The following is a 26,042-nucleotide window of genomic DNA, read 5'->3' on the forward strand; positions in this document are numbered from 1 at the left end:
GATGTATTTTAGAAAGAGCATGAATGTACATGAGTGGGGAGAGGGGCAGAGGGAGAGGGAGACAATCCTGAAGCAGATTCCGCAGAGCCTAGTGTGGGGCTGAGTCCTAGAGCTTGAGACCCTAAGATCATGACCTGAGCTGAAATTTAGAGTCAGATGCTTAACTGACAGAGCCACCCAGGTGCCCCTCATCTATGCTACTTTAAATATATATATATACACACAAACATACACACACACACACATATTTATTTATTTGGCAGAGTGAGAGATCACAAGCAGTGGGGAGGGGTAGAGGGAGAAGCAGATTCCCCCCACCCCCTGCTCCCCAGCAGGGAGCCCGATGTGGGACCCGATCTTAGGACCCTGGGATCATGACCTGAGCAGAAGGCAGGTACCCAATGGACTGAGCCATCCAGGCATCCTAGTATTATTCTAATTGATACTCCCAGTTGTTCTATCTTTAGCTGGTAGAATCCTCTTCCCCTTGGCTCCTGAGTCCTTTGGACACGATCCCAGTGGTCTTTGATGGTTCCTTGCTTCCTGTTATGGGAGGACATTCCAGATTCATCTTGTGCTTTCCCCCTTCCCAGATCAGCTATTTCTAGAAGGAGCTCTGATTCCTTTTAGTGAAAAATGTTATTTAGAGACCATAGTCTGAATGCTGAGGGTGCATATATAGTTTCTAAGGTTACTCTATTTAATGTTATGAGCACACCACTCATTTCTATAGAGTTTAGAAGTAGAATATAGTATGCCTATTGTAATTTAAAAACATTGATAAATACTTGCTCAAAAAGTATGTACTGTTCTCCTTTTTAATGTACTCTTAATATTAGTAATGCAGGTAATTAGTCCTATTTAAGAATTGTGGTTGTACATTGTAATTGTTTTCTGTATGAGATTAATGTTTCATGCTTATATTGTATTCTTCTAATAAAAAATAACATACTTCTGCCAACTGATAACATTTCAAGAAGTAAAGCTCATAAGGAGATTTCCCCTAAACTTTACATGTAGAATGGTTGCCTGGGGACATCTGGATGGCTCAGGTCCCGATCCCAGGGTTTTGGGACTGAGCCCCTCATCAGGTTCCTTGCTCAGTGGGGAACTCCCTGCCTGCTGCTCCCCCTGCTTGTGCTCACTCGTGCTTTTGCCCTCTGTCTCTGACAAATAAATAAATCTTTAATTAGCAATAACTGCGCCTCGGATAAACCTCATTGGCTACGATACTGCCACTGCGCAAAGCTATAAATAAATCTTTTTTTTTTTAAAAGATTTTATTTATTTATTTGACAGACAGAGATCACAAGCAGGCAGAGAGGCAGGCAGAGAGAGGGAGAGGAGGAAGCAGGCTCCCTGCAGAGCAGAGAGCCCGATGCGGGACTCGATCCCAGGACCCTGAGATCATGACCTGAGCCGAAGGCAGCGGCTTAACCCACTGAGCCACCCAGGTGCCCTATAAATAAATCTTTAAAGAAAAAGAATCCTTCCCTGTTTTTGAAGGGACATGTTCAGATAATGATGATGAATTCAGACAAACTTCATTTCCTTATTTCTCACATTGTTAAATGCAACCCTATGATGTCCTGTAACATGTTTTTCTGTCCCTTGTAGTTTCTGACTGTTGTTAGAAACTAATTAAATATGTTGGTCATCCCTGTGGCTATATGATCGTTAACCAAGCAGAAATTCAGGCCTTCTGAAGGTTGAAGCTGAAGCCGAAGAACAGATTTCCATTGGCTGTTGAGACCAAGGCCGTATTTTGTTATATTCCTAGGACCTACCTCATAGTTGCAAAGATGAAATAAGGTTGTATGCAAGCATGAAGAACATTGTCTGGGACCTAGAGTAAGGGCTTCGTTAAGGCAAACTTCTTATCAGCATTGGCAGTCCTGGGTTTTCAGGACCTCCCAGCCTTTGTAAAATTTAGTCTTTATACTGAACTGTTCTCTGGGCACTTACTGATAATCAGTTCTGGATTGCAAGGACCCTGGCTGTCATCTGTCCCTTTTGATCACTGTCACCCCTAGCACAGTACTTTATACACAAAATCTGCACATGTGTATTTGTTATTTATTTACATTTCCTTCTTTATGCATCTTATATAATAAACAGCAACATCTGTCTTCCTTCTGGGCATTGTAGGCTAACAAGGGGAGTCATTGTTCACTTCTGGTATCTTTCAGGGTTTTATCTTTGATAACTTGATCATTGGTGGTTGATCTTTTTTTTCCCTTTTTTTTAACTTTTTTTAAAGATTTTATTTATTTATTTGACAGAGAGAGAGAGAGATCACAAGTAGGCAGAGAGGAAGGCGGGGTGCGGGGGGGGTGCAGGCTCCCTGCTGAGCAGAGAGCCCGATGAAGGACTCAATCCCAGGACCCTGAGATCATGACCTGAGCCGAAGGCAGAGGCTTAACTCACTGAGCCACCCAGGCCCCTTAACTTTTTTTTTTTTTAACAGGTTTTTCTTTCTCTCTTTTTTTGAAGAATTTATTTGGGAGAGAGAGTTCATGAGAGAGAGAGAGAATATGAGCACACAAGCAGGGGGCAGGGGGAGAGGAAGATGGAGACACCTTGCTGAGCAGGGAGCCTGATGTGGGGCTCGATCCCAGGACCCTAATATTATGACTGAGCCAGAGGCAGATATTTAACTGACTAAGCCACCAGGTGCCCCTTCGGATGGTTTTCTCAGTTCATCCCAGTATTGAGGCTGTGCGTACATTTTTTTTGGTGGGGGAGGGGCAAAAGGAGAGGGAAGAGAGAAAAGTCTTAAGCAGGTTCCACGCCTAGCTCCAAGGCTAATACTGGCCTCTATTTCACAATCCTGAGATCATGACCTGAGCTGAGATCGAGTCAGACACTTAACCAACTGAGCCACCCAGGCGCCCCTAGGCTGTACATACGTCTTTCCCAAAATGAAGCAAGTGTCTGTGCTGGAGATAGACCTTTGATTCTGGCCCACTGGTTTGTAGCTGTGGGTTTTCCCTCATCTGTGATACTGGGAGTATGTCAGCAGTTGTGGAAGCCATATGTTTTTATAGGTCTGTGCCAAGGAAAATACTTGAGGATTACATTAGCAACCCCAAGGTATTTTGGCTGTTCTGAGAAGACGCATAGTTTTCCCGTAATACGAACAAGAGCTTTTGTTTCATACGGAAGGTTCTTGTAGGCTACAAGAACAATAATGCCTCTCTCAGCATTTCCCAGAGTAACATCCTTGGGATGTTATTGGGTGGGACAGGACTTCGGGGGGCTGTTAACACACCAGTGTGTACCAGGAATCTCTTACAGGGGAGGGCATTGTGCAGGATTCCTCCGGCCCTGTGTTTGGAATACTACCCCCACCCCAAAACCTGTCCCCCCCTCCCCCACCCTCCACCCCCACGCCCAGCTTACCCCTCCCTTCCCACTCTCCGCCTCCCAGCCTCAGATGTGGTTCCTCCTTGCCTGTATGTGGACTCCCTTTACTGTTGGGAAAGAGGTGGCCTGGTCTCTGGATGCCTGTCCCTGGAGCCTCAACTTCCTGAAGTCAGGGAGTGGGGCTCTTATGCTCTCTATTGTCTTCATGGCACCGGGCATCCAGAAGGCCCTCGGTAAGTATTTGTTGGAGGAATGAAGGAACCACAGAATGTTTTCTTTCTAAGTGGCATCTCATAGAACTGGTGTTCCCCAAAACTCTTTGGGAACAGTGGTTGGGTCTGGGCTACCATTCTACTACTTGTCAGAGTGACTAGGACCCTGTAGCTCTTTCTAGTTCTATGTGATTTCCTCCATGCTTCCAGCTAGCAGGGAACTGTCTGTGTAGTTAATAACTTGTCTCCGTGGCACATAAGTAAATCGGTCGGGATTAGAGCCTTGGTTTCCTGAGGCCTGTCTTAGGGCCCATTCCCCCAGCGCTAGGGACATACATAGGGACTAGTGTTGCAGATTGTTAGGGGAGGGAGAAATCAGATGCCCCTTTGTATACTAATTCATGCAAGCAGAACAAAGGTACAGCTTGGTTTTCAAGTTCAAGTTGGCTTATACGTGGTCCTGGGTGAAGATTATGATCTTGGGCAAATTAAAAAACAAATGTTAAATAAGTCATAATAAAGTAGAAAGGGAGTTCAGGATTCTCGTTTTTAAGCACTTTGGGGGTAAGCAGACCTCTCCTTAAGGCAGACATTCACTCCCCTCCTCCACTCAACCTCTGTCTTCTGTCTTTATGACTACTGTTCATTCTTACTTAGATTAGCAAGTGGGTAGGTGTGTACACATGGTCTTGTGTCCATGGATACACAAGCCTTGGCTACCCAGCCCCTAGCTCTTCTGAATGCGGAAAATAGAAGTTTCCTCAAATCCGCTAATACATTAAGTCCAAGGCAAGCTGCCCTCTTCCTTAAGAATAACCCACAGCTGCCCACTGCCCTGAGGCGGCCTCCGTTTCCTCAGGGATCTCTCAAGGTGAGTGTGCAGGGACGCAGCACACAGAACCCCCTGTGTTCTTCTCCCCCAGGCCGAGTTTCTGAGCACACTCTTGACTAGGCCTGGGGAGCTTGGCCTGGCAAGTTTTCGCACTAAATGGGACCCTGTATGTGCAGGCCAAAATAAGTCTGCAGGCGGTTTTTACAAGCACAGTAACTGTTTCACAGATGGAAAGACGCTTCGGAGTACTGTGTGTGTTTGTGGCCTCCGTCCCTGCAGAGTTGCCTCGAGCACACTGTACCTGGGGCGGTGGATTTCCTCCGTTCTCACCCTGCTTACCTCTTCCCTCTCAAAGCGGGCGGCCTGTTACTCCGTGTGCACATGGGTGCACGTGCGTGTGCGTGTAGGTGACTCGTTCTCAGCTGGGGCCATTTTGCCCCCCAGGGGACATCTGGCAAGGTCTGGAGACATTTTCCGTTGTTCCGACCGGGGGGGGGCGGGGGAGAACTATTACCATCTAGCAGGTAGAGTCTGGAGATGCTGCTAAACACGGCAAAACGTAGAGGATGGATGGTTCCTCGCAACAGAAGATTCGGTCGCTCCGATGTCTGTGGTGCGGCAGTGGAGAAACCCTGGTGTGCAGACACATGTTGCGTACACCCGTGAAATAAACCATGTGGGTGTGTCGGTGTGTGTGTTTTAAGAAGGGACCTTGGAGAGGCAGTTTGAATTTTTTTTTTTAAGATCACAAGTAGGCAGAGAGGCAGGCAGAGAGAGAGAGCGGGGGAAGCAGGCTCCCTGCTGAGCAGAGAGCCCAGTGCGGGGCTCGATTCCAGGACCCTGAGATCACGACCTGAGCCGAAGGCAGAGGCTTAACCCGCTGAGCCACCCAGGCGCCCCGCAGTTTGGATTTTAGTTACGGTGGAAAGACACCGGGTCCAGAGGGGTGGAGAGAGCTGCTCGTTTCATGGAGCTAGCGAGAGACAACAGGACTGGTCCTGGATTCCCTCGTCTGTCTGAATAGCGCTTTGTGCAGTGATGACAATCTTATTCTTTGAGTGTTCTCTGTGTCCTAGAGAAGTATTGCATACATTCACTCATTCAGTCCTCCAAAGGACCCGATGGGTACTGTGGTTTTTTCCGGCTTCATTCTAGAGGGAACCAGACTTGTCTGAGGCCACCTAGCGTTCCAGGGGCAGGGACTGGCAGAGAATCCAGATTTGTCCCTCTGCTATGAAGTGGCACCACCTCCCTCCTGCTGGGTCACGTGGAGGGCTTGCGTGAGCTTGAGGGACGAGGTCTGAGCCGTGAAGACTGGGTGACCCGGGGAGTTCCTTCTAGGAGTTGCATTTTAAAGCTGCTGTTTGGGAAGAGTCAGCGGTGCCAGAGCTTTGTCTCTAAGAAACCCTGAGCTGTAGAACTCGCAGGCCGAGGAGGCCTCTGGCTGGAGAGCAGGAATGCCGGCCCGGAGCAGGGTGGGGGAGGGCAGGTTGGGAGAGACCCTGACCAGTTTTCCCACCTTCCCCTCCTTTCTCCCTGCGTCCCTGCTCAGGGGAGGTCCTGGGGTCAGTGGGCCGTGAGGGGCAGTTAGTGGTAATTTCTCATCATTTGTGTAGACAAGGAGCCTGGCTTTGGAAGTGTCTCTTGGGATGAGAGAGACTGGGGGACTCTTGTCTGAGTGCTGCATGGAAGACCAAGAGGAAAGCAGGCATTTTGTGGGGAGGAAGGAAGGTACGGAGCCAGACTCCTAGGGAGGTCAGTGTCAACCACTCCCCAGTATCCGTGAGGCACCGGCTGCCCAGCCATGTAACGCGCTGGGATAGGAGATGGGGCAGCGGCTGGGAGCAGCCACCCAGGAACTGACCAGTGGACAGACTTCCTTCTCCTTTGTCCCCTCAGCCATGGGTGCTCTAGACCTAGGCCACTGCTCCCTTCTGGGACCCCTCTATGCTCTGGGTTTGGTGTCCTGAAGACCGTCCAAGCGGAAACTTGGCCAGAGCTCCAAGATCCAAACTTGCCCATGGGCTGTTTTCGCACTTCATAGATGTATTTTGTTGTGAGGAGGTGCGAGCCTTTTTAAAAATAATTTCTGACCAAACCTTTTGCTGAGAGAGGTTTGGGGGCGGAGAGAAAACCCACCTTGGAGGCCTTAAGAAAAATCACTGTGTTTTAAGTTGCCAGAAGGATTGTTGCTTGAGCCAGAATAGTTCTCAGGGGACCATAGTTTTCCTATCTCCTTTTGGGGGGGAAAAAAATTCCAGGGCTTTCTCTTACTGCTGTATCTTTTCTCTGCATGGGGTGCTTGAATAAAATGTCGCTGTGCCTCTCTCTGTAAGTGGATAATTGAGCAGAATCGCATGCTCATTTATCTCTCAGCCAGCCCTGCGGTGAGGCCTGGTTCTTTGGAGGTGGTCCAAAACCAGACAGCCGCAGCTCACCTGCTGAAGGGCCCCCGTCACCAAGGTAGGCCCAAACCCCTGGCCCGCCACACTGTCAGGAGGGTGTGTTCGTCCCAACAAAGCTCTCTGTTGCTGGAGAACCGCGCCTTTAAATCTGACTGCGTTTCCATCCCTGCTACAGACCGTCTTCCCTCAGGCCAGTTTCTGTCTCGACTTTGGCTCTGAGGATGTGGGAGCACAATTGGGCTTTGTGGCAGGAGGCTTCTTGGAGCTGGGGAAAGTGGGATTCGGCCTTGTATAAATAAAGAACAGCAAGGAGCTTCAGGAAGAGGGGATTCCTGGAATGAGAGAGACTGGCGCTTGAGACAGGAAACTCTTCCTGGGGTTTCTGCAGCCTCTGCAGCTTCTCCGAGGCTTGTCCTGCCTGTGGCTTCTGGGCAGCCCTGGAGCCTGGTGTCCTCCTCCTGGAGCCCACCGGACTCCGTAAGTCCCCTGGACCACCTGCTGACCTCCAGGAACCTGGCTTATGCCCCTTTTGTCATCCAAAGAGATGTGCTTGGCCCTCTGTGAGGCTCAGCTGTGTGCTTGGTGTCGGGTTGGCTGTCGGCTGCCTCGTCTTTCTCAGGAACCAGCTGGGCAGACAGATGCCTGCCCTGCTTGGCTTTTCTTTACTCTTTGCATTTTGGTCAGGGATGTCCGCTCCAGAAGGAGCCCTGGAGACAAGGAGGGCATACCTGGCTGCCTGTGCTCGGGGACACCTGGTACCGTAGGAAGGGAGGCTTAAGCATTCCTTCTGTTTGCCGTAGCACTGCCTGAATTCTGGCTGGTTTCTTTTTTTTTTTCTTTTAGTTAAAAAGAATTCTTTTCTTTCTTTCTTTCTTTTTTTTTTTTTTTTTAGTAGTTGCTACACCCAATGTGGGGCTGGAACCCACAATCCCAAGATCAAGAGTTTCACATTCTTCTGACCGAGGCAGCCAGAAACCCCTGTCTGGCTGGTTTAAGTGAAGGCCTTTTGACATCAGAGGTGGGAGAAGCCCGGAAGAAATTAAAGCTCATATTTAGGCCTTCTTGGCCCAAGGCTTTGATAAAGGGGATGCTTAAGGAGAAGGGCTACATCTGGTCTCCCCTGTTGAGGCAGGTCTGGTCTTAAAGCGTCCTGCTGGCCGTGTGGCCTCAACAGCCTCCTGCCATGCCCCTACCAGTTTCCTTCTGCCCCTCATCAGGTCCTTCCTGGCTCAGTTTCTCCATCTGCTGCTTAGGGGCCCAGTTTCCTCCCAAAGTTCCTCCCTGGTGGGCTCAGCTCACTCCTCTTCCCATATGCTTGGACTGACGGTCACTTGGTTCTTCGAGTATCAGAGCCCACTGCCCGCAGAGAGTTTTCCGGAACGTGTACACATGCCCAGCTGGAGTCCTGGGACACTGTCACATGAGGGACGAAGGGCTCCAGCTGTGAGTCCTATCTTCTGCCAACTCTTACCTACCTCTGCCGAAAGTTTGTGTTTTGTTTTCTTTTCAAATGGGAAAAAAATATATATATACGGGAAGAGTGATTCTCTGGTATATAGTTGTATGAATTTTGTTTAAAGATTTTATTTATGTGTTTGAGAGGGAGGGAGAGAGCGCGTGTGCACACGGGATGTGCAAGCGCAGGGAGGGGCAGAGGGAGAGGAAGAGAGAATCCCAAGCAGAGGTCCCACTGAGCATGGGCACGGAGCCCAGCTTGCGTGATCTCCTGACCCTGAGATCATGACTGGAGCCGAGTTCGAGAGTCAGACACTTACAGACTGAGCCACCCAGGTGCCCACCGTCTTATGCATTGTAACGTACATAGACTAATGCAGCCGCCGCTACAGCTGCAAACCACCGAAAACCACTCATCCCTTTGGCCCTGGCAACTACCACTGTCTGTCTGTCTCTACCACTCTTCTCCAGGATGTGTTGGCCATGTTATGGGCATCTTACCAGGAAATTCACTGGTTCCTGCTGGTGTAAGAAAAACATGAAAATCAAGTCCACTCTCTGGAAAGCCTCTCATCTTTCTCTGCCTTTTATTCTGACTCCACTGAACTCTGCCACCTGCCAGCGCTCCTTCAGTGGGGACAGCGTTAACCCAGCCTTCCTCCTTCTCACCTGCCTCAGCCGTGTCTACTCCTGACATTTTTTTATCTGTTCCATCCCTATTTTCTGGCTTATGGTGAAAACACTTCTCTTAGCCCGGGGCTTCAAAACTATGTGTGATAAGAAGACACAGATGAATTCTAAGTGTAAAGGAATGTTGTCAATAATAATAACCCTAAGCTAGAGACTGCCCAAGAAAGAAAGAGGAGTTTGAAAAAAACATGCACAGGAAACTGGAAACAGTGGATTTGAGCCCGCCTTTTATTTTTGAAGTCTTGGTACATGTTAAGAAAGTCAAGAGTTAATTTTGTTCCAGAAGATCATTTGCAAACATCATCAAGAACCCACAGCTCATTGCTGTTGAATCAGTGTAGGACAGGGTGGTTGTCGAGGTCTGTCTGGCCTCTCCTCGCTGGTGTGGGAGAATTAGGACGACCTGTGATCCATCAGCACCCAGTTAAGAGTGCCCCTGCTGGGGATGCTTTGGGGAATGTGCCCTTGTCCTTCTAGCAAAGGCTTTACCATCCACTTTGCTCAGAAAAAATCTGCTTCCCCAGCCTACCTGTCCCCCTGAGCACTATAACAGCTTCGCCCCATGAGAGATTTTTCCCGTTAAATCAAGTTTTGACTTCAGACTGTCCGGGATACGTTGTAGGTGCCCAACATCCTGGTAAATTTTCAGATTCTTAGATATTTGGGAGGCTTCCATGAACTCTGGGTATTTTTTAGCATCCATAAAGTCTATGGAATGGGATTTGGGTGTTTGGTTTCTGGTGCCAGAACTTAAAGTGATTGGCTCTTGTGGGAGAGGCACAGATGTGGGTCTCCTGGTGGGAAGAAACTGAGCTGTTACCTAGGGGAGGTGCCCCTCGGTGGGGAGGGGTCATCCCCTGAGCTCCAGGCCCTCAGGGTGGGGGGCTTGTCCTTCCTGCCTCCTGGCAGCAGATGGTTCCCATCAGAGGAAGGAAGGGATTGACTTCTGTGTGCAGAGGATGGCCTCCTGTGGTGGTGGTCTTAGGTCTGGGGAGCCAGGTTAGCACGTGAAGCATGTGGGCCATAACAGGAAGTCCCTGTTTGTGCTCTTGAGCATATTGTGTCCCTGTGCAAGGGTGAGAACGATTTTCCCTACCATGGGCTGAAGGTTGTCGGCTCTTTGGCCAGGTTGGTGTCAAGGCCCTGACTTGAGAGTAGGAGCCGGAGCTGGAAGAGAGCTGGGCCTGGCTGCATCCTTACGGAAACTCAAGCTCCCGATGGCCGGGCTGAGCCAGGGTTGGGACCCAGGGGCCGAGGGTCCCAGGAGGCAGGCCCTACCAGGCAAGCCAGTGGTGGACCACAGGCCTGGCAGACTGCCCTCAGAAACCGAAGTTTGAAGATCACAGCTATGAGATGCCCCTGAAGGTTGACAATTCCTGGCCCATCAGAATTCCCTGGAGGCTGCCTCCCCGCCATTTTTTTTTTTTTTTTTAAATGCCTGACCCCTGTGCCCAGAATCTCTCAGTCATGGGACCCCGGCCCTTATATGTACTACCTTTAAATGTTGGTGGGTGGCTGGGTTGAGACCCTCCTGCCTTGGGCAGTGGTGGCATCTGCAGGCTGCTCTGTGGCTACAGATGGAACCCAGTCCCAAGAGGAAGGTAGGAGAGGTCAGAGGAAAGTCAGGCATTGTCGTACCTCAACCGGGCCACCCCTTGTTACATACCAGATCCCCAAACCAGTGCTTGTCATGTGTGCTTGGTCTCTGCCGAGGTATGGTCTCCTCTGTTTCTAGTCAGACAAAATCATTTCAGTCCATGGATCAAGCCATCCCATGCCCTTTTGTTCTCACAGAAGACATTTCTGGTTTCTTCTTTAACATGATCTCTGAGGGCACTTTCTGTTGCCATGGGGGTGGCTTGTCCCCCCTCTCCCTACCCCTGCATGTCCCTTAGTTGTGGTACTCTTCACTTTAATAGCTGTCAGCTTGTTTCTGGATCATTTTTTGAGTTCCTGGCACGTAGGAACTTACTAACCAAATCTTATTAAATTGATGTTTTAATGAAAGGCATTTTTAACTCCCTTCCCTCTCTGCCACCATCCCCCCTGTTTATCAGGATTACTCCTCCGCTCAGACCCAATAAAGGCCGCCACAGACCGGACCTGTAAGAAACCAGACCCGAGGCCAGCCCCAGCACGCTCCTGAGAACCACTAAGATAAACACAAAATGCACTCTCGCCGAATTCTGAGAAGGAAAGGCCCTCAAAGGTCACAGGGTCCAGTGGCTCTCAACCCTGGCTGCACATTAGAATCATCTGGGGAGCTTTTAAAAAATGTTCCTGCCCAGCCCCCCGCCCCTGAGATTTTGATTCAGTTGGTCTGGGGTGGGGCTCAAGCTTGCGTGGAATTTTCTTAAAGCTCCCCAGGGGCTTCTAATATGCAGCCAAGTTTGTAAACCACTGCCCTAGGCCAAAACTCCTCGCACAATATTTGAAGGAAAGGATTACAAAGATCCCTGCCTGCTGAGGGGATGGCCTCCCAGGAAGTCCGGGGCGGGTGGGAGAGTCCCCATCCGTGCACTCCTGGGTTCCCCAAGCCCCTTCCATCCTTCAGTCTTACCCTCCAAAAGACTTGGTCTTGGACCATCCCTCCTGCCCAGGGACCAGACGCAGACGCTGAACAGAATCTAATTTTACATTGATGAGTGGTACCAGAAAGGAAACGGGTTCCGAATTAAGGTCCATACATTTGACTTCGTCTGTTTCACATGTTTTATTAATTTGTGAGGGCTGCTATGACAAGACGCCACACGCTGGGTGACTGACCCAACAGAAACGTACTCCCTCCCAGTTCCTGGAGCCTTGGAGTCTGAAATCAAGGTGTCTGCAGGGTCGTTTCCCTCTGGGGGCGTTGAGGGGAGGCTGTGCTCTGTCCTCTCTCCTTGGCTCTCAGAGGGCCGGCTCCTCTCTGCGTCTCTTCACGTTGTCTTCCCTGTGGGTGTGTCTGTCCAGATTTCTCCCTTTTATAAGGACCTATTTATAAGTCCTATTGGATTGGGGCCTACCCTCCTGACTTCATTTTAACTTGATTCCCTCAATGAAGACCCATCTAAGGTTACATTCTGAGGTAACTGTGGGGAATGGAAGGAGGAGTGGAAAGGGCTTCGGCATAGCCCTTTGGACTCCTATGCAATTCAACCCTAACTATTTAATCATCCAAGTTTTCTTTCTTAACTACAGTTTTTAACAGGCAGAACTGCGCACTTTCTTTCCACCGTCATGCTCAGAGCACAGAGCCCGGGCCTGGTTGATGGTCAGCATTCAGCCCTAACTTGCTGACAGACTGACGTCCGTTTTCCTGGTTCTGGGTACACTTGGAGGGTGATGGCTTACAGTCAGGCTTCCCAGAGGTGGGTAGGATTCCTCTAATTTCCTCACTGCGGCAGGAGCGGCTGAGGGCCCGAAAGGAGAGGTGGCTGTGAGGGGTGGGCCTCGCCTGCCCCAGATAAAGGCCGGAGTCAGGTGCTGGTGGTGCCCCACAACTCAAATGGATGCATTTGGACTCTGGAGGAGAGGCCCTTGTGGGGCGATGGTGGTTCTTCGGAAGGTATAGACGTTATCATTGGTAACCAGGTTAGGGAGTAGCGACCAGGGTGCTTCCCAAGCTGCTTACTCTAGAGGTTGTTCTTCACACGATTCTACCCTGGACAGAGTTCAGGGAGGCTCTAAACACTTGGCTGGAGAAAAAGTGCACACTTCTTTCTCATGTACTGAAAACTTGCATTTCCTTCAATTATGAATGGAGACAATCAACCATAGTGACATTAGTAGCACCTGTGACTACCACCAGTAGGAACTGTAGAGATTTTTTTTTCCCAATCTGTTAGAGTCCTTGTCATCTCTAAGTATCATTAGCCTTATCACTACTTTAGAATTAAGATGGCTAGGAGACTCACGGCTAGGTCATATTTAATATGATAATTAAATATTACCATACAAAAATTTTAAAATATTTTGATAACTGCAATTTGCTCTAATTGGCTGCCTTTGGAATGCTATGTATTTAATTGGTGCATTTAATGCCGTTCTGGGGAAGGTTTGCAGGCTTCCCCAGGCTGCCAAGGGGGCGGTGTGTGTGTGTGTGTGTGTGTGTGTGTGTGTGTGGGATGGGGTGTGTATCTGTGGCATTAAAGAGGTTAAGAAGCCTTGGTTTGTGTTTGTAATAACCCCTTCCTGTCCCGAGTGGGTGGGTAAATCCTATCAGTGAAGATAATTCTAGATTGTAGTCTTAACAATCACTGGTTTAGTTGGTATTTGTATCCTTTATTTTTGGCCCGTTGGGGCTAAGCCTGTGTGTGTGTGTTTGTGTGTGTGTACATGTGCGTGTGTGCATATATGTGTGTGCCTGTGCATTGACATGAACTTGGATATTTCTTCTTTTCAGAGATGATAGCATTAGGGAAACATTTTAGAACCAGGCCAGCTTTAAATACAGCCTCCAGTGCTGTTGGGTCCTGCTTGGGAAACCTGTTCTGTCTCTGTCAGTCTCCTTTGGGGCTGAGAGGGACTTTTGGCAAAAGAACCTACTCCTTGCAGAGCCCAGTGCACTGGGACGTGTTCTTCTTGGTCACTGTGGAACCGTTCAAGCCTCACACCAGTGCCTGAGCTGCCCATGTTGGACATGAAAGCTGGGCTCACAGGACCAGTTCCAGGTGGCCTGGGAAAATGTTGAGGGTGCCAGCTCCCAGGTCCTGGTGGGTGTGAAAATGAGTGGATTGTAGATGACTAGATTTAGGGGTTTTTTTGGTGGGGTTTTGTTTTTTACTTTTCCTTTTGAAATAATTAGAATCATGGATAGTTGTAAAAATAGTACATAAGAGTTTTGGGATCCCTCCCCGCAAGGTTCCGCCAGTGGAGGCATCGCCTGTAACTCAAGCTCAAGATCCGAACCAGATCATGGACAATGGTATGTTACTGTTACTGCTAACTGGCTCACAGGCTATAATCAGTTCTCGTCGTTTTTCTCACGCCTTCGCTTACGTGTGTGTTTGTACAGTTCCGTGCTGTTTTATCCCATGCGTGGGTTTGTGTAAACACCACCACAATCACATTACAAAACCGACAGTATAGCGAGTTATTACCAGTTTTGTTAATCAAAGTACTGCCCACCCGCCTTGAGGCTGGAGATAGTGATTTCATGCATCCATGGGCCTGGGTAGCCTTTGGACCCTGTGCCCGGTGTGTCTGCCATCTCCAAGGTCTGATCTAGACCTGGACCCCACACAGCAGGAGTCTTGAGTGGTGGCGGTGCTCGTGATCCGTAGCATGGCATTCTGGGCCCAGGTTTTGGATCAGGGTGTTTCTCTGAGCTGGAGAGTGGGTGTAAAGCAAGAGTGCCAGGGAATGAGGGCAGTGTCCAACCCTTGGGGATCCAGAGCCTCATGGGGGTGAGAGGATAATTAGGGAATAAGGAGGTGCCCTGGCCAGGCCTGGGCAGACATGGTGGGGGATGTAAGGAAAGGTCATACTCTGGTAGGCCTGGAGGTGCCTGGTGGCCCTGCTCGTCCTTCCCCGCATCCCTGAGTAGATTGCACTGCTGGGCCAGCTTCCAGATGCAAGATAGGCCTCATGACTTCTGTGTTTTTGTCTATATGTGACACGTGAACAAGACAAAGCCTGTGATGGTATTCTCCATTCGTCTGTGTGCTGAGGCTCTCTCTGAGACAGGGGCCTGTGTGATAGTTTTGGTCCACCCCGGGCCCCATCACGTACCAGATGACTTCGGGCTGGGTCCTTGGGCTCTTCCGCAGTGGGCTGGGTTCTGTAACTTCAGGCTCTCTGATGGGTGGTTGTTAGGATGGAATGCAGTCAGGATGTTTTAGGGAATGGCTTGGTTTTACTGGAACCTGAGATAGTTAAACTCACTTTGAGATAATTGTGCAAGATGAGAATGGAGAAAAAGGAACAATATTTTCTTGTAATTAAAAGTTGAGGTAGGGGCACCTGGGTGGCTCAGTCGGCGAAGCATCTGCGTTCGGCTCAAGTCGTTATCCCAGGGTCCTGAGATCGAGCCCTGCATCCCGCATTGGGCTCCTTGCTCAGTGGGGAGCCCACTTCTCCGACTCCCTCTGCCTGCAGCTCCCCATGCCTGTGCACTTTCCCTGAGCTCGCCCTCTTTCTCTCTGACAAATAAATAAATAAAATCTTAAAAAAAAAAACAAAAACAAAAACCAAAACGAAGTTGAGGTAGCTGAAACCTTTCTGCACACTTGAGTCTAGAGCATGGCAAGGGTGATTTGAAAGGTAAGCATCTTAGAGGGAGGAAGATGAGATCTCAGGGACCAACATGTTGGCTAACTCTCGCAGAGGCCTCCCGCAGCCCGGCTTGCGGAGATGCTCGGACTGCCTTCTCTGCAGTGTGGAGACAGAGCTGGCTCTCCCCTCTTCTGCGCCATCTTAGAGTTGGGGTGGGGACTGTGAGTTTCTTAGGTAGGCCTCATTTTCAGAAGCACCAAGCCTGGTGTTTTCAACAAAGTGAGCAGTCTCTGCCTGGAGGGTTAAGCCAGCTTGGGCAGGAGGGGGCATGTCCTGTATTTTCATCGAAAGACAGTTGAGCAGTATAGAAAACAGAGATCCAGACATTTTTTTTATTTAAAAAAAAAATTTTTTTTAAAAGATTTTATTTATTTATTTGCCAGAGAGAGAGGGAGGAAGAGAGAGTGAGCGAGCACAGGCAGACAAAGAGGCAGGCAGAGGCAGAGGGAGAAGCAGGCTCCCTGCCGAGCAAGGAGCCCGATGTGGGACTCGATCCCAGGACTCTGGGATCATGACCGGAGCCGAAGGCAGCTGCTTAACCAACTGAACCACCCAGGCATCCCGAGATCCAGACATTTGAAGGAGCAAATGGCCCTGCGCAGATGCAGAGCACCACATCACGGGCCACCCCTACTGCCGTAAGAGAAGCCAGAATTTCCAGTTCTATTCCGTAGCGCCTTCGTGGGCAGTTTTTGCCCCTGCCTTCCTGCTGCTAGTCAAAGACTTCCCTTATTGTGAAAGGGAGAGTTCTCTTTGATTCTTAACCTCTCTGCTAACGCGAGCAAGTTCTCTCTCCTACAAATCTTGGTACTGAACGTCTCAAGACAGAAAAACAGACCCCAGGAAACTCACCCAGAGTGGAGTTCTGATCATTGGTTTTTCCCACCTGCGCAGGAAGGCCACACCGTAGGAGGTGTGAAAGGATGCTCTTCTCTCCCCTGTAGTCACTCCCAGCCTGGAGTCTCAGCAAGAGGATGGGCAGAAAGAAAGCCTGTGGAGAGAAGGCCATTGGATTTTCCTGCCTAGGAACATCTTAGGAAAATGCACTCGTTGAAATTTTTTATTTGCACCTGCCAAAAAAAATAGTGAGGCAGTGGGTTTTCACACTTTGGGGAAGGATTGTTCAGAATGATGTGGGGTGGGGTGGGGGGAATTCTTTTTGAAAATGCAGATTCCTGGACTTCATCCTTGGATGTTCTGATCCAGACAGGCCAGGACTGGGGAATCTCTAAGGATTCCTAGGGGCGATTCTGACAGCAAGGAGGCTTGCAAATCTTGGGGTGTGTGCTCTCAATGCACTGGGCCCAACAGTGGATTTATGTGAAGTTCTGCCCCTGTCAGGAGCCTTCAGAGCTTCTGTTGTGGGTAAATGTTGGGAGGGCCAGGCCTCTCCATCTGGTCTGAGGAAACAGTCATTCTTGTAATTCAGAAATTGTTGGTGAACAGCAGTTCCACGTGTGATAGGACTGATAGAAAGACCTATGTCATGGGACTGATCTGGGCTATGGGGGAGCTCTCCTGTCTGCTGGCTTTGCAGCGTTGGCCAAGCCATTTGGCCTTTCTAAGTTTCCATCTTGTCATCTGTAGGATTATCGTAAAGCATGGCGAGGACACATGTCGAGCGTCTCTGGTACTGAGTAGCTGCTGTTTTGATCCTATTGAAATAACCTTCCCCAGCTCCCTCCACCCCTACTTCTGGCTCTAAAACATCCTTTGTTACTGCTTGAGTCCTCGTGGAGACTAGTTTCTCAGTCCTCCTTGCTCTTGTATCTTCTGGACCATCCAGTGAGATGGGCAGTGCTATCCCTCAAGGCCTGTTTGAAACGTCTCCTTGATGTTGCCTCTGGAAGGCAGATTTTAGTCACATGCCCACCGTGAGGCCTGCCTGGTACTTCCACCTCAAGTTGCGTTCTGCTGTCTGTCCAGCTAAGCACACCCCCGGTGGGACTCTGACAGGTTTCAGGTGGTGATGTTCCGGTAGTGAAGCGACGTTCAGATAATAATGAGACCGCCCTCACATACTTTGTTCCACCCACACTCCTCGTTCCCGAACCCGCTTGGCACTTTCTTGTCTCAGGGCCTCTGTTCTGTGTTCCCTTCACTGAGAACATTGTTTGCCCTAACTATGTGGCTCTGATTTAATAGTTGCCCCCTCAGTTCCCTGACCATCTCTTCCAGACTGCAGTGCCCCTCCCCCTACCTGCTCCTCTTCCTCCCCTGCCTTATCTTACTCCATAACACCTAACCACCGAAGGGCCTCCTTCACCCTGAACAGTGCCTGGTACATAGTAGGTGCTCAAAAAAACAATTTTTAGTAGGTGGCAGCGGGATTTAAAAAAGATTCACATGCGCCTGCTTTTCTCACACAAACCTTGTTTCCAGAGAAAAATTAAACTCATCACATCAATTGCCCTTTCTTTTTTTTTAAGATTTTATTTATTTATTTGAGAGAGTGCTTGAAAGAGAGAAGAGTGAGTGGGAATGGGGGGCAGGTAGGGCGAAGGCAGTGCGGGGCTCAATCCCAGGACCCTGGGAGCATGACCTGAGCCAAAGGCAGATGCTTAACCAACTGAGTCACCCAGGCGCCCTGTCAATTGCCCTTTCAAAAGGAGAATGAAGATAATGAGGGGATCTTCTTGGCACCTTTTCCTGCTCAGTCTCAGCAGAGGGGGCCTCACCCAGGTGCCTGATTGAAATGATCTGTTCTGAGCACTGACATAAGTACCAGCCTGCACTTGCACGGCTGAGGAGCAGGGGGCCGAGGGGTCCCGGCAGCACCCAGGTGTTGGCTGACAGCCTGACAGTGAGCTCCAGAGGCAGGAGGCCGAGACCAAAAAGGTGCATCATACAGGGATACTGAGAAGCACTTTGGGGAGGGCATAGTCTTTTTATTATAGCATGGGGTTCCCGTTGATTGATCATTGAAACAATGACCTTGAATTACTAATAAAGATTAAATCTGATCAACTATGCCTGTATAGGAAGATAGGGGATTAGCACATGTATTCAGAAAGACTCCCATCCAGCCGGTTTTTAAAATAACAGCTTTATTGAGATTTAAATCCCATACCATAAAATTCATCCCTACAGAGCTGGGCGACCATCACCACTAAGTGTAGGACATTTTCATCACCCTTCCTCTTTCCCCCACCACCCCAGCCCTTGGCAACCTCTAATCTGCTTTCTTTGTGTTCTGACATTTCATGTAAGTGGGATAATTCTATAGGCAGTCATCCTGCCGGCCTGCTTTCACTTAGCTTTTACGCCTTCGAGGTTCATCCGTGTAGTTACAGGTCAGTGTTTCATTCCTTTTTATGGCGAATAGTAGTCCATGGTACATCTTGCTTATCCATCCATCCCTCGATGAACATTTGAGTTCTTTCTAGTGTCGGGCTACCATTGAGCCATGGTGAAATGTAATGAAAGGCTTGAAGGGGATGGAGCTTCCTGGCTTCTGATACCGGGGTGTTGTTGCCTGGATGGGTGTGAGGTCTGCCTTGGTGCACATGTCTCATCTAGCTGGTTGTTGTCGACTCCGGAAGTGGACCTTCCCCACTTCCGGTGGCCTTTCAGAGCCAGTGTGCCACACGTGTGATTACCGGAGTGTTCCTCTCCTCTGGCCCGTCAGCCACATCTGAACGCTGTAGCCTCCCCAATGTCTCTCCATCCTCCACTCTTGCCCCGCTGGTCTCTCTCTCCACAGCCTCCTTTCGGGCGCCCCTGGCTTCCTCCAGCTTCTTCCCGTGTGTTCTCCCTTGCTGGGGCACAGGATTCTGCCTCAGTGACTTCAGGTCCCTGTCCTGATCCCAGCTGTCCTCAGGAAACTCAGGCCAGCTCCTCGGGCCTTTTCGACATTACCTTGAACTGTTAGCTATGTTTGTTTGTTTGTTTTTAAAGATTTTATTTATTTATTTGACAGAGAGAAATCACAAGTAGACGGAGAGTCAGACAGAGAGAGAGAGAGGGGGAAGCAGGCTCCCTGCTGAGCAGAGAGCCCGATGCGGGACTCGATTCCAGGACCCTGAGATCATGACCTGAGCCGAAGGCAGCGGCTTAACCCACTGAGCCACCCAGGCGCCCCCTGTTAGCTATGTTTAACTGGGTGTTTTCTCATTTCTGCGGGAGACTGTCTTCTCCTTTGATGTTGTTGTCTTACCTTTGGGCCTCACCTGAGCCATAACTGCAGCGTGGCACAGACATCAGGGGACCCCCTGGGCTCACCCAGAACAGCTCGCAGCGGGCGCTCTGTGAATGCTGCGTGGTGTGGTGTCTGGGAGTCACTAGCCCTTTGCCGTGTAACTGGAGAGGTGGGAAGTATGAATGGAGGCACCTGCCCAGCTGTATAATGGTCTCTGGAGCAGGGATCAGGTTTAAATCACTTCGAATCCTGCTTTAACCTCTCATTGTTAATTCCTGTTGGTGCGTGGCTGAACTAGCGGGAAACTAACCTGAATTTTGGTCAAAACTTGAACTATGGATTTTCTTTCTGATCACGTGTATCTGAAGGGACCTTTGCTGACTCTCTCCTGTTCCTGTTCCTGTCAGCTATCGATCCCAGACTGGATTAAGGATTTGCAGTTAGGATTGGCTGGCAGAGGGGGGCGGGGGGTGCTGCCTCAAGATAATGAAATCAGGAACAATGAGGCGGGGCCCCATTCTTACTGGACTCGCCATTCTCTGTTTTCCCAGTGGATCAGGTAATCTGACATTAGCAGGTAACTTGGTTGAGTTTTTCTACTGCTTCTCAGTGGTCTGTATTCATTGTCTGCTGAGATAACAGTAAGCCGAGAAAGAAGAAAATTAAAATAGGAAGCTGGGAAGGCCAGGAAGATCATGTGTAAGCCTGGTAAACAAAAGTTGGCTGTAACACAAGCCAGGATGTGACCGGGTACTTCTGACCACCTCTCCGCCGGCCCCCACATTTTCCTGTCTGTTGGCCTGTCTCCCTGCCTCACTGTTATCAGACATGTTTAGGTCAGTCGTCTTTTTTCTTTCTTTCTTCTTTGGCTGTTGTTCCTGAAGAGAAAGGACCAGATGGATCTCTTAGAATCAGAGTTAGAGACCGGAAGGGACAGTGTCAACTTCCTTCCGATAAAAAATTCGGTAGCTTTTGTAGGAAGCCATCGCTTCCTCTTGGCTGTGGTCAGAGGTGCTGTCACCTTTCCCTCTTAAAACAAGAGTGTGAAATGGTGTGAAATCTGTCAGGCTTTTTAGGGTGAGTGAAAACACTGGAGGCAGCCAGCCTCGGAGGCTCTGGAGGTAGGGCAATCAGAGGCAGTTGCCTCAGGTGTAGCCTACCTCTGTGGGGCCGAGAAGCACCAAGTGGATGGGAAGCTGTGGGGTAGCAGTCTGGGCTTTGAGATCTGGGTCCGAGGCTCCCATCCTCTCTTGACCACGTGCTTACCTGCCTCACAGCAGTGGTAAGAAGTGATACCTGGAAGCACCTGAGCCCACCTGTTCCTGCAGATGGCTGATGGCTCAGCACTCCCTCTCCCACATTTGCATGGTCAGGGGACGGGGGGCTGGGCAGTTTCTTCCCATGGTGGACAGCTCCACTTGTGGGAGGATTTCCTCCTTCCATTCACCTATTTTATTCTCCGTTCCCCACCCGGCCTACGTCCCCCACGGTCGGTCTCACGTCTTCCATATATCCTTGGCTGTTAAGCTTTCCTGTCTCAGGATAACTTGTCCTTATGTGGGCTGTGGCCTTCTTAACCTTTATACATGCTGGCAAAAATAGTGGCTTTCTACAAGTTACATGTTCCAAAGGAAGAACAGTGGGTCCTGGAAACCTGATATGTTTACCATGTATTTTTTTTTAATGTGAAATTCCAAAGTCAATATCCACCACATTTTGTAAAAAGGAAAAATGATGATAATCCTGTCACCTAACAAACCTGTCCTCATTTGAGTGTTCCCTTTATCTCTGTTCTGACGAGTCCATATTAATGCTTATACTCAGAGTATCTACACAAGAATTTTGGTGGTTTATCCATTAACTGTGCGACAGTTTCACCCCCAGTTGTAGGCACAGCACAATGAAGAATGAAGAACACTCACATCTTGTGGTCACAGTCTGCATTGGGACGACGTCACCTCTTTCTGTGGAACAGATAGAGAATCACCTGTTAACTGGTGACACGAACTAGTTCTGACTGGACAGATCAATGATGTCGCAGCCCCCTACCCCTGAGAGAAAGCAGGGGACCTTGGGGGGAAGGGAAGAAATCCGCAGGAGGTAGCGCCCCATTCTGGTGTCCCAGGAACATCTCCATGTGTAGGACAATGAGCTCTTTAGAGCGGAAAGGAATACGTTTTAAAATTGTTTTAATCTTTCCGAAGAAAAAAGAAAACAGTACTCTTTTTACATACTTTCCAGAATTTCCTGTGTTTCATATTAGCTGGGCACTGTTTTGGCTTCCTTTCGTGGTAGTAAACATAGTGTGTTTTGTTTAGCAATTTCCTTCCCCCTCAAATACCATCACTGATCAATCCTGCCTTTGCCTGAGTCATAAATTCACAGTTCTCTTTCCTTCCACCTCTCACCCCTCCATTTACTCCATTTTTTTGAGCTCCTGCTATGCGCTACAGATTCCAGAAGGGGCTGGGGGGAGGGCGTTGTAGGAAGGCAGTGGGTGCTGGAATCCCAGCATCTAGATGCTTCCACCCACCCTCTCTGAGGGCTCACGCTCTTGAGGCCAGGAATGTTGACATTTAATGAGCACTTACTAGATAGTTTTTTGTCCGTTTTATATATAGGGAAATCGAGGTCTTGTTGAGTCTCTAGGATCAGAGAGTGCTATGGCCTCAGGTAAAGGTCTGGTTTAGCTGTGGTTGTCGCCTCTCCTGTTTGAACTTGGAGAAGCAAGGTCCTTTGAGAAGGACTGCATTTTAAAACATGGTTGTCTTAGGTGTCTCAAGTGAGGGGTCACAGTAGAGCCTCAGGCAGCCCTGGTGGGGTGTGGACCTCCTGACTGCAGCCTGTTGTGGGTGAATGGAGTTCGGGTGGAAGAGACAGTCAAGAAGAGGGTGCAGAGGAGAAGAAAGGGGCTATTAACCCAAGATGGGGAAAAGCGGCCCCCAGTGGTGGGGGGGCCTTTCAGAGTCCCCTGCTAGGAAAAGTGCGGGTCCTGGAAGATTGAGCTGATGTCTGACATTTTGGGTCTGCATTCCCTCCAAAGCCTCCTCTGTTCTGCAGACATTGTCTTCTTTTGCTGCATAACGGTAGTCGCCTATTACTGTTAAAATCCATAGAGCCACTTACCTTGAACTCAACCTGATGTTGACCTTTCCAGTGAAATTGGGAACACCTGGCGTTTGTTTCCTCCCAGTTGGGCACGGAACAGTTTCTGGTTTCCCGTGGAATGAAACAGGGTATAAATGTTGGAGTAATGGTTCTCGAATGCCTCCCAAATCACCTGCGGGCCTCGTCACACATGGCCGGGCACTGCCCCCAGAGTGTGTGCTTCTGTAGGTCTGGAGCGGGGCTTTGCGAGGCTGCCTTTCTAACCAGTTCTCCCGTGATGATGGTGTTGCTGGTCCGGGACCGCACTTTGAGAACCACTCTACCAGAGCATCTCTCAGATCCGGGTCTTTGTTCCCCCTCTTCGCCCCACAAAACCCACACCGTGAGTGTGGTAGAGAGCTGTAGTCTAAAAGAGGATTGATTTGGTTTTCGGCACAGAGTAGTCAAGAGACTTGGGCTAATAAGTCCCAGAGCTAAACTGTCCCCTGGCCCTGTTCCCCCCCAACACCCCCGACCCCGCTGAACCCCTCCCTCACCTGCCACGCCTTGCAGGGGTTAGGACAGGGCTGAGGGAGCTGCCTGGTGTGGCAAGGGCCTGGGGGCACTGCTGATTTCCTCCTTTCAGCATGTGGAATTTGACAAGCTAAGCGTTTTCCACGGTAAGTGCGTAAAAAAGATTTCTTACCCCTTTTCGAAGAAAGAAATACAACCTTTCTCTTGAGTCATGACTATTGTTAGATGTGGAATGAGAAAAAAAAGCAGTTAATGTTCTTTTCTTCTAAACACATTCTCTGACTTTCTTTAGCTGCAGAAGGACCCCCAGAGTTCATTTTTAATGGTTTCAGGGATGTGGAGGAGTCTGATTCTCCTGCTCAGGATGCAGCTCAGTGAGGCCCCGGGCACAGCTTCAAACCCAAGTGACTGGCCAGATGGGGCAAAGGGACACCCGCTGGAGAGGAGGTCAAGGAGACCAACCCTCTCTGGGGCAGGGAGGGGAGATGTGGGCTGGGAATCCGATGTTGAGTCTCGCAGCTTTTGAGCCTCAAGGTGCTCTTTTTGGTTAACTTTGGACCAGCAAGGGGTTAGCCAGGGAGGCTCTGGCGTGTTGTGTCTGCCTGCAGGACCCGTGGCCATCTCAGCCTCCTGTGGCAGACTTGGCTTGTTACCATCCCCCCTCCAGTGCACCTTGTAATCCCCATCCTGGCGAATCCTCGGTTCTCCACGCTGCAGTCCCGCTTGGCCCTCCTACCAGTGACTCCCCACCCTCTGGAGGTCACTGTTTCTGTTCCTGCCTCTGCCACCACCTTGGGTTGCTCTTTTTTCTCACTGAGACTATTACCGTGGTTCCCAGCCAGTTTCCAATCTGTCCCCTTCCCAGTCCGTCCTTCTACTTCTACCATCGCCTTATCGCCGTGCTAACACCTCCTGGGCCCCGGCTGCTCCCCCAAACCCTTGACAGTTTCCCATGGCCCAGGATAAAAATTTCGATTTCTTGGCTTCCGAGCTTTCCCATCTGGGCCCACCGTGTCTGGCTGGGGTGCGAGTGGGGATGCTGGCGAGGGCCTGGACAGTCATGACAGCTTCTGAAAGAAGTGCATTTGGCAAGCTGATGACTTGCCAAAGGACAGGCCGCAGTGAGAGGATTTGCTGTTCTGGCCTCAAGTAGGAATGGGGAAGAGGACATTGGCGAAGCAGGGGAAAAGGCCATGTCATAGGCAGTGGGACAAAGCCAGGGAGAAGAGCCCGGACATAAGGGGCCTGGCTAAGAACGGCCCCATTCCGTGCAGTCGGCTCTCCCAGGGGACAGCTAAAGAGGCCTGAGCGTCTAACGTCTGGTTTTGGTGGAGCTTGTTTGGGGCCCCATGGAACATTCTGGGATGCTAACCCTGAGAAGGGCAGGCCCAGACTGCTGATAGCCAGGTCCACAAGAGGAGGACGAGAAGGAGTCGGTGCTTGAAAAACTTTGTTGAAGACAGTAGATGGGCTTTTTAGTTTCATTTTGAGTAAGTACAAAGTCAGTGTTCTGATGCTTGGGGTCCATGGTATCTTTTTTTTTTTTTTTTTCCCCTAAAGTTAACTCTGGGTTTTTCAGGTTTTATTTTTTAAACTCTTTTTAAGTCTTTTTTTTTTTTTTTTTAAAGTAATCTCTACACCCAATGTAGGGCTTAAACTCATGACCCTGAGATCAAGAGCCTCATGCTCTTCTGATAAACCAGTCAGGCGCCCCCATAATGTCATTTGATAGAAAAAATAGGAGCTTCCCAAAGCCTATCTCACCACTGTTAAGGAGGGAAATGGAAAACAACAGAGGGGTATATGGTCTGTGTCTAGGAGGACTGTTGGAGGGGCTGTCAGAATGTTCTCCTGCCCCATCAGAGCACCAGGGCAAACACTGGGTCGGTGCCATGACTCAGATGTCAAGAGGGAGCTGGAGCTATGGGAGCTCGCCCTGGGTGTGGTGAGGGCCAGGTGGTCCTGAGTCTTACCAGAGAAGGCACTTTGCTGAGCTCTGGAGGGAAAGAGGAGAGAGAAGGGGACAGGAGCTGTGCTTTAAACAGCTGAAGGGTGTCCCAGGCCGCAAATTCAGCTCTCTAGAAGGTCAGATCTGTCCAAAGTTGGGATAATAACCCAGCATCAATCATAATAGGTTATTTTTTTTATGGGACACTTTTATCCTTCTCTGGAGGGAATTCAGGTCCAGGGAGGGGTGTTGTAGGCTCTCTTGAGAGTTTGGGGAGTCCAGATCGATGTTCCTTAAATGTGTATCAGAATTACACTTTCAAAATCCCTGAAAATGGTTTTTTCTTCACTGGACCCATAAAACCCTGCAAAAATCATGCAAATCAAGAGGTTCAGATCTTCATGTTCACTTTAAGAACACGTGTGAAGCTGCCCAGGCCGTCCAGGGCATGCATATCCGAAAAGCCACCAAGTATCTGAAAGATGTCACTTTGCAGAAGCAGTGCGTACCTACCATTCCGTCAGGGCAATGGTGGAGTTGGGAGGTGTGCCCAGGCCAGAGTGGGGCTGAATCCAGGCTTGACAGCCCAAGAAGAGTGCTGAATTTTTACTGCACATGTGTGAAGATGCAGAGACTAATGCAGAACTTAAGTATTTAAAGGTCGATGCCCTCTCTGGTCATTGCACACAGCCAGGTGAGCAAAGCCCCCAAGATGGGATGTAGAATTTGCAGGGATCATGGGCGGATTCACACATACCTGAGCTCTCCTCCCTTCCATGTTGAGATGATCTTTACTGAAAAAGAGCACATTGTTCCTAAACCAGAAGAGGAGGTTGGATAGAAGAAAAAGATCTCCCAGAACAAACTGAAGAAACAAAAACTTAGACCTAGTAGCAGTAAGTTCTGCATAAAAAAATGCAAACCAAAGTAAAAATAAGCTAAAAAAAAAAATCAGTGTTGGGGCGTCTGGGTGGCTCAGTGGGTTAAAGTCTCTGCCTTCAGCTCGGTCATGATCCCAGGGTCCTGGGATCAAGCCCTGTCCTGGGATCCTCCTGGGATGGAGCACTGAATCCGGCTCTCTGCTCAGCAGGGAGTCTGTTTCCCTTCCTCTCTCTCTGCC

At 49.6% G+C, this 26,042-nt stretch overlaps 1 protein-coding gene and 1 pseudogene across 2 annotated transcripts in view; one reads left to right on the forward strand and one right to left on the reverse strand.

The window, feature by feature from the left end:
* The window catches only part of TCF7L1 (transcription factor 7 like 1), a 153,832-nt gene that overhangs the window by 15,649 nt on the left and 112,141 nt on the right, over positions 1-26,042 (forward strand). The gene's annotated exons all lie outside the window — the stretch shown is intronic.
* LOC122916605 lies at positions 1,169-1,250 on the reverse strand (annotated as a pseudogene).

This window comes from Neovison vison, chromosome 8 (genome assembly GCF_020171115.1).
Source record: "Neovison vison isolate M4711 chromosome 8, ASM_NN_V1, whole genome shotgun sequence".
NCBI lineage: Eukaryota > Metazoa > Chordata > Mammalia > Carnivora > Mustelidae > Neogale > Neogale vison.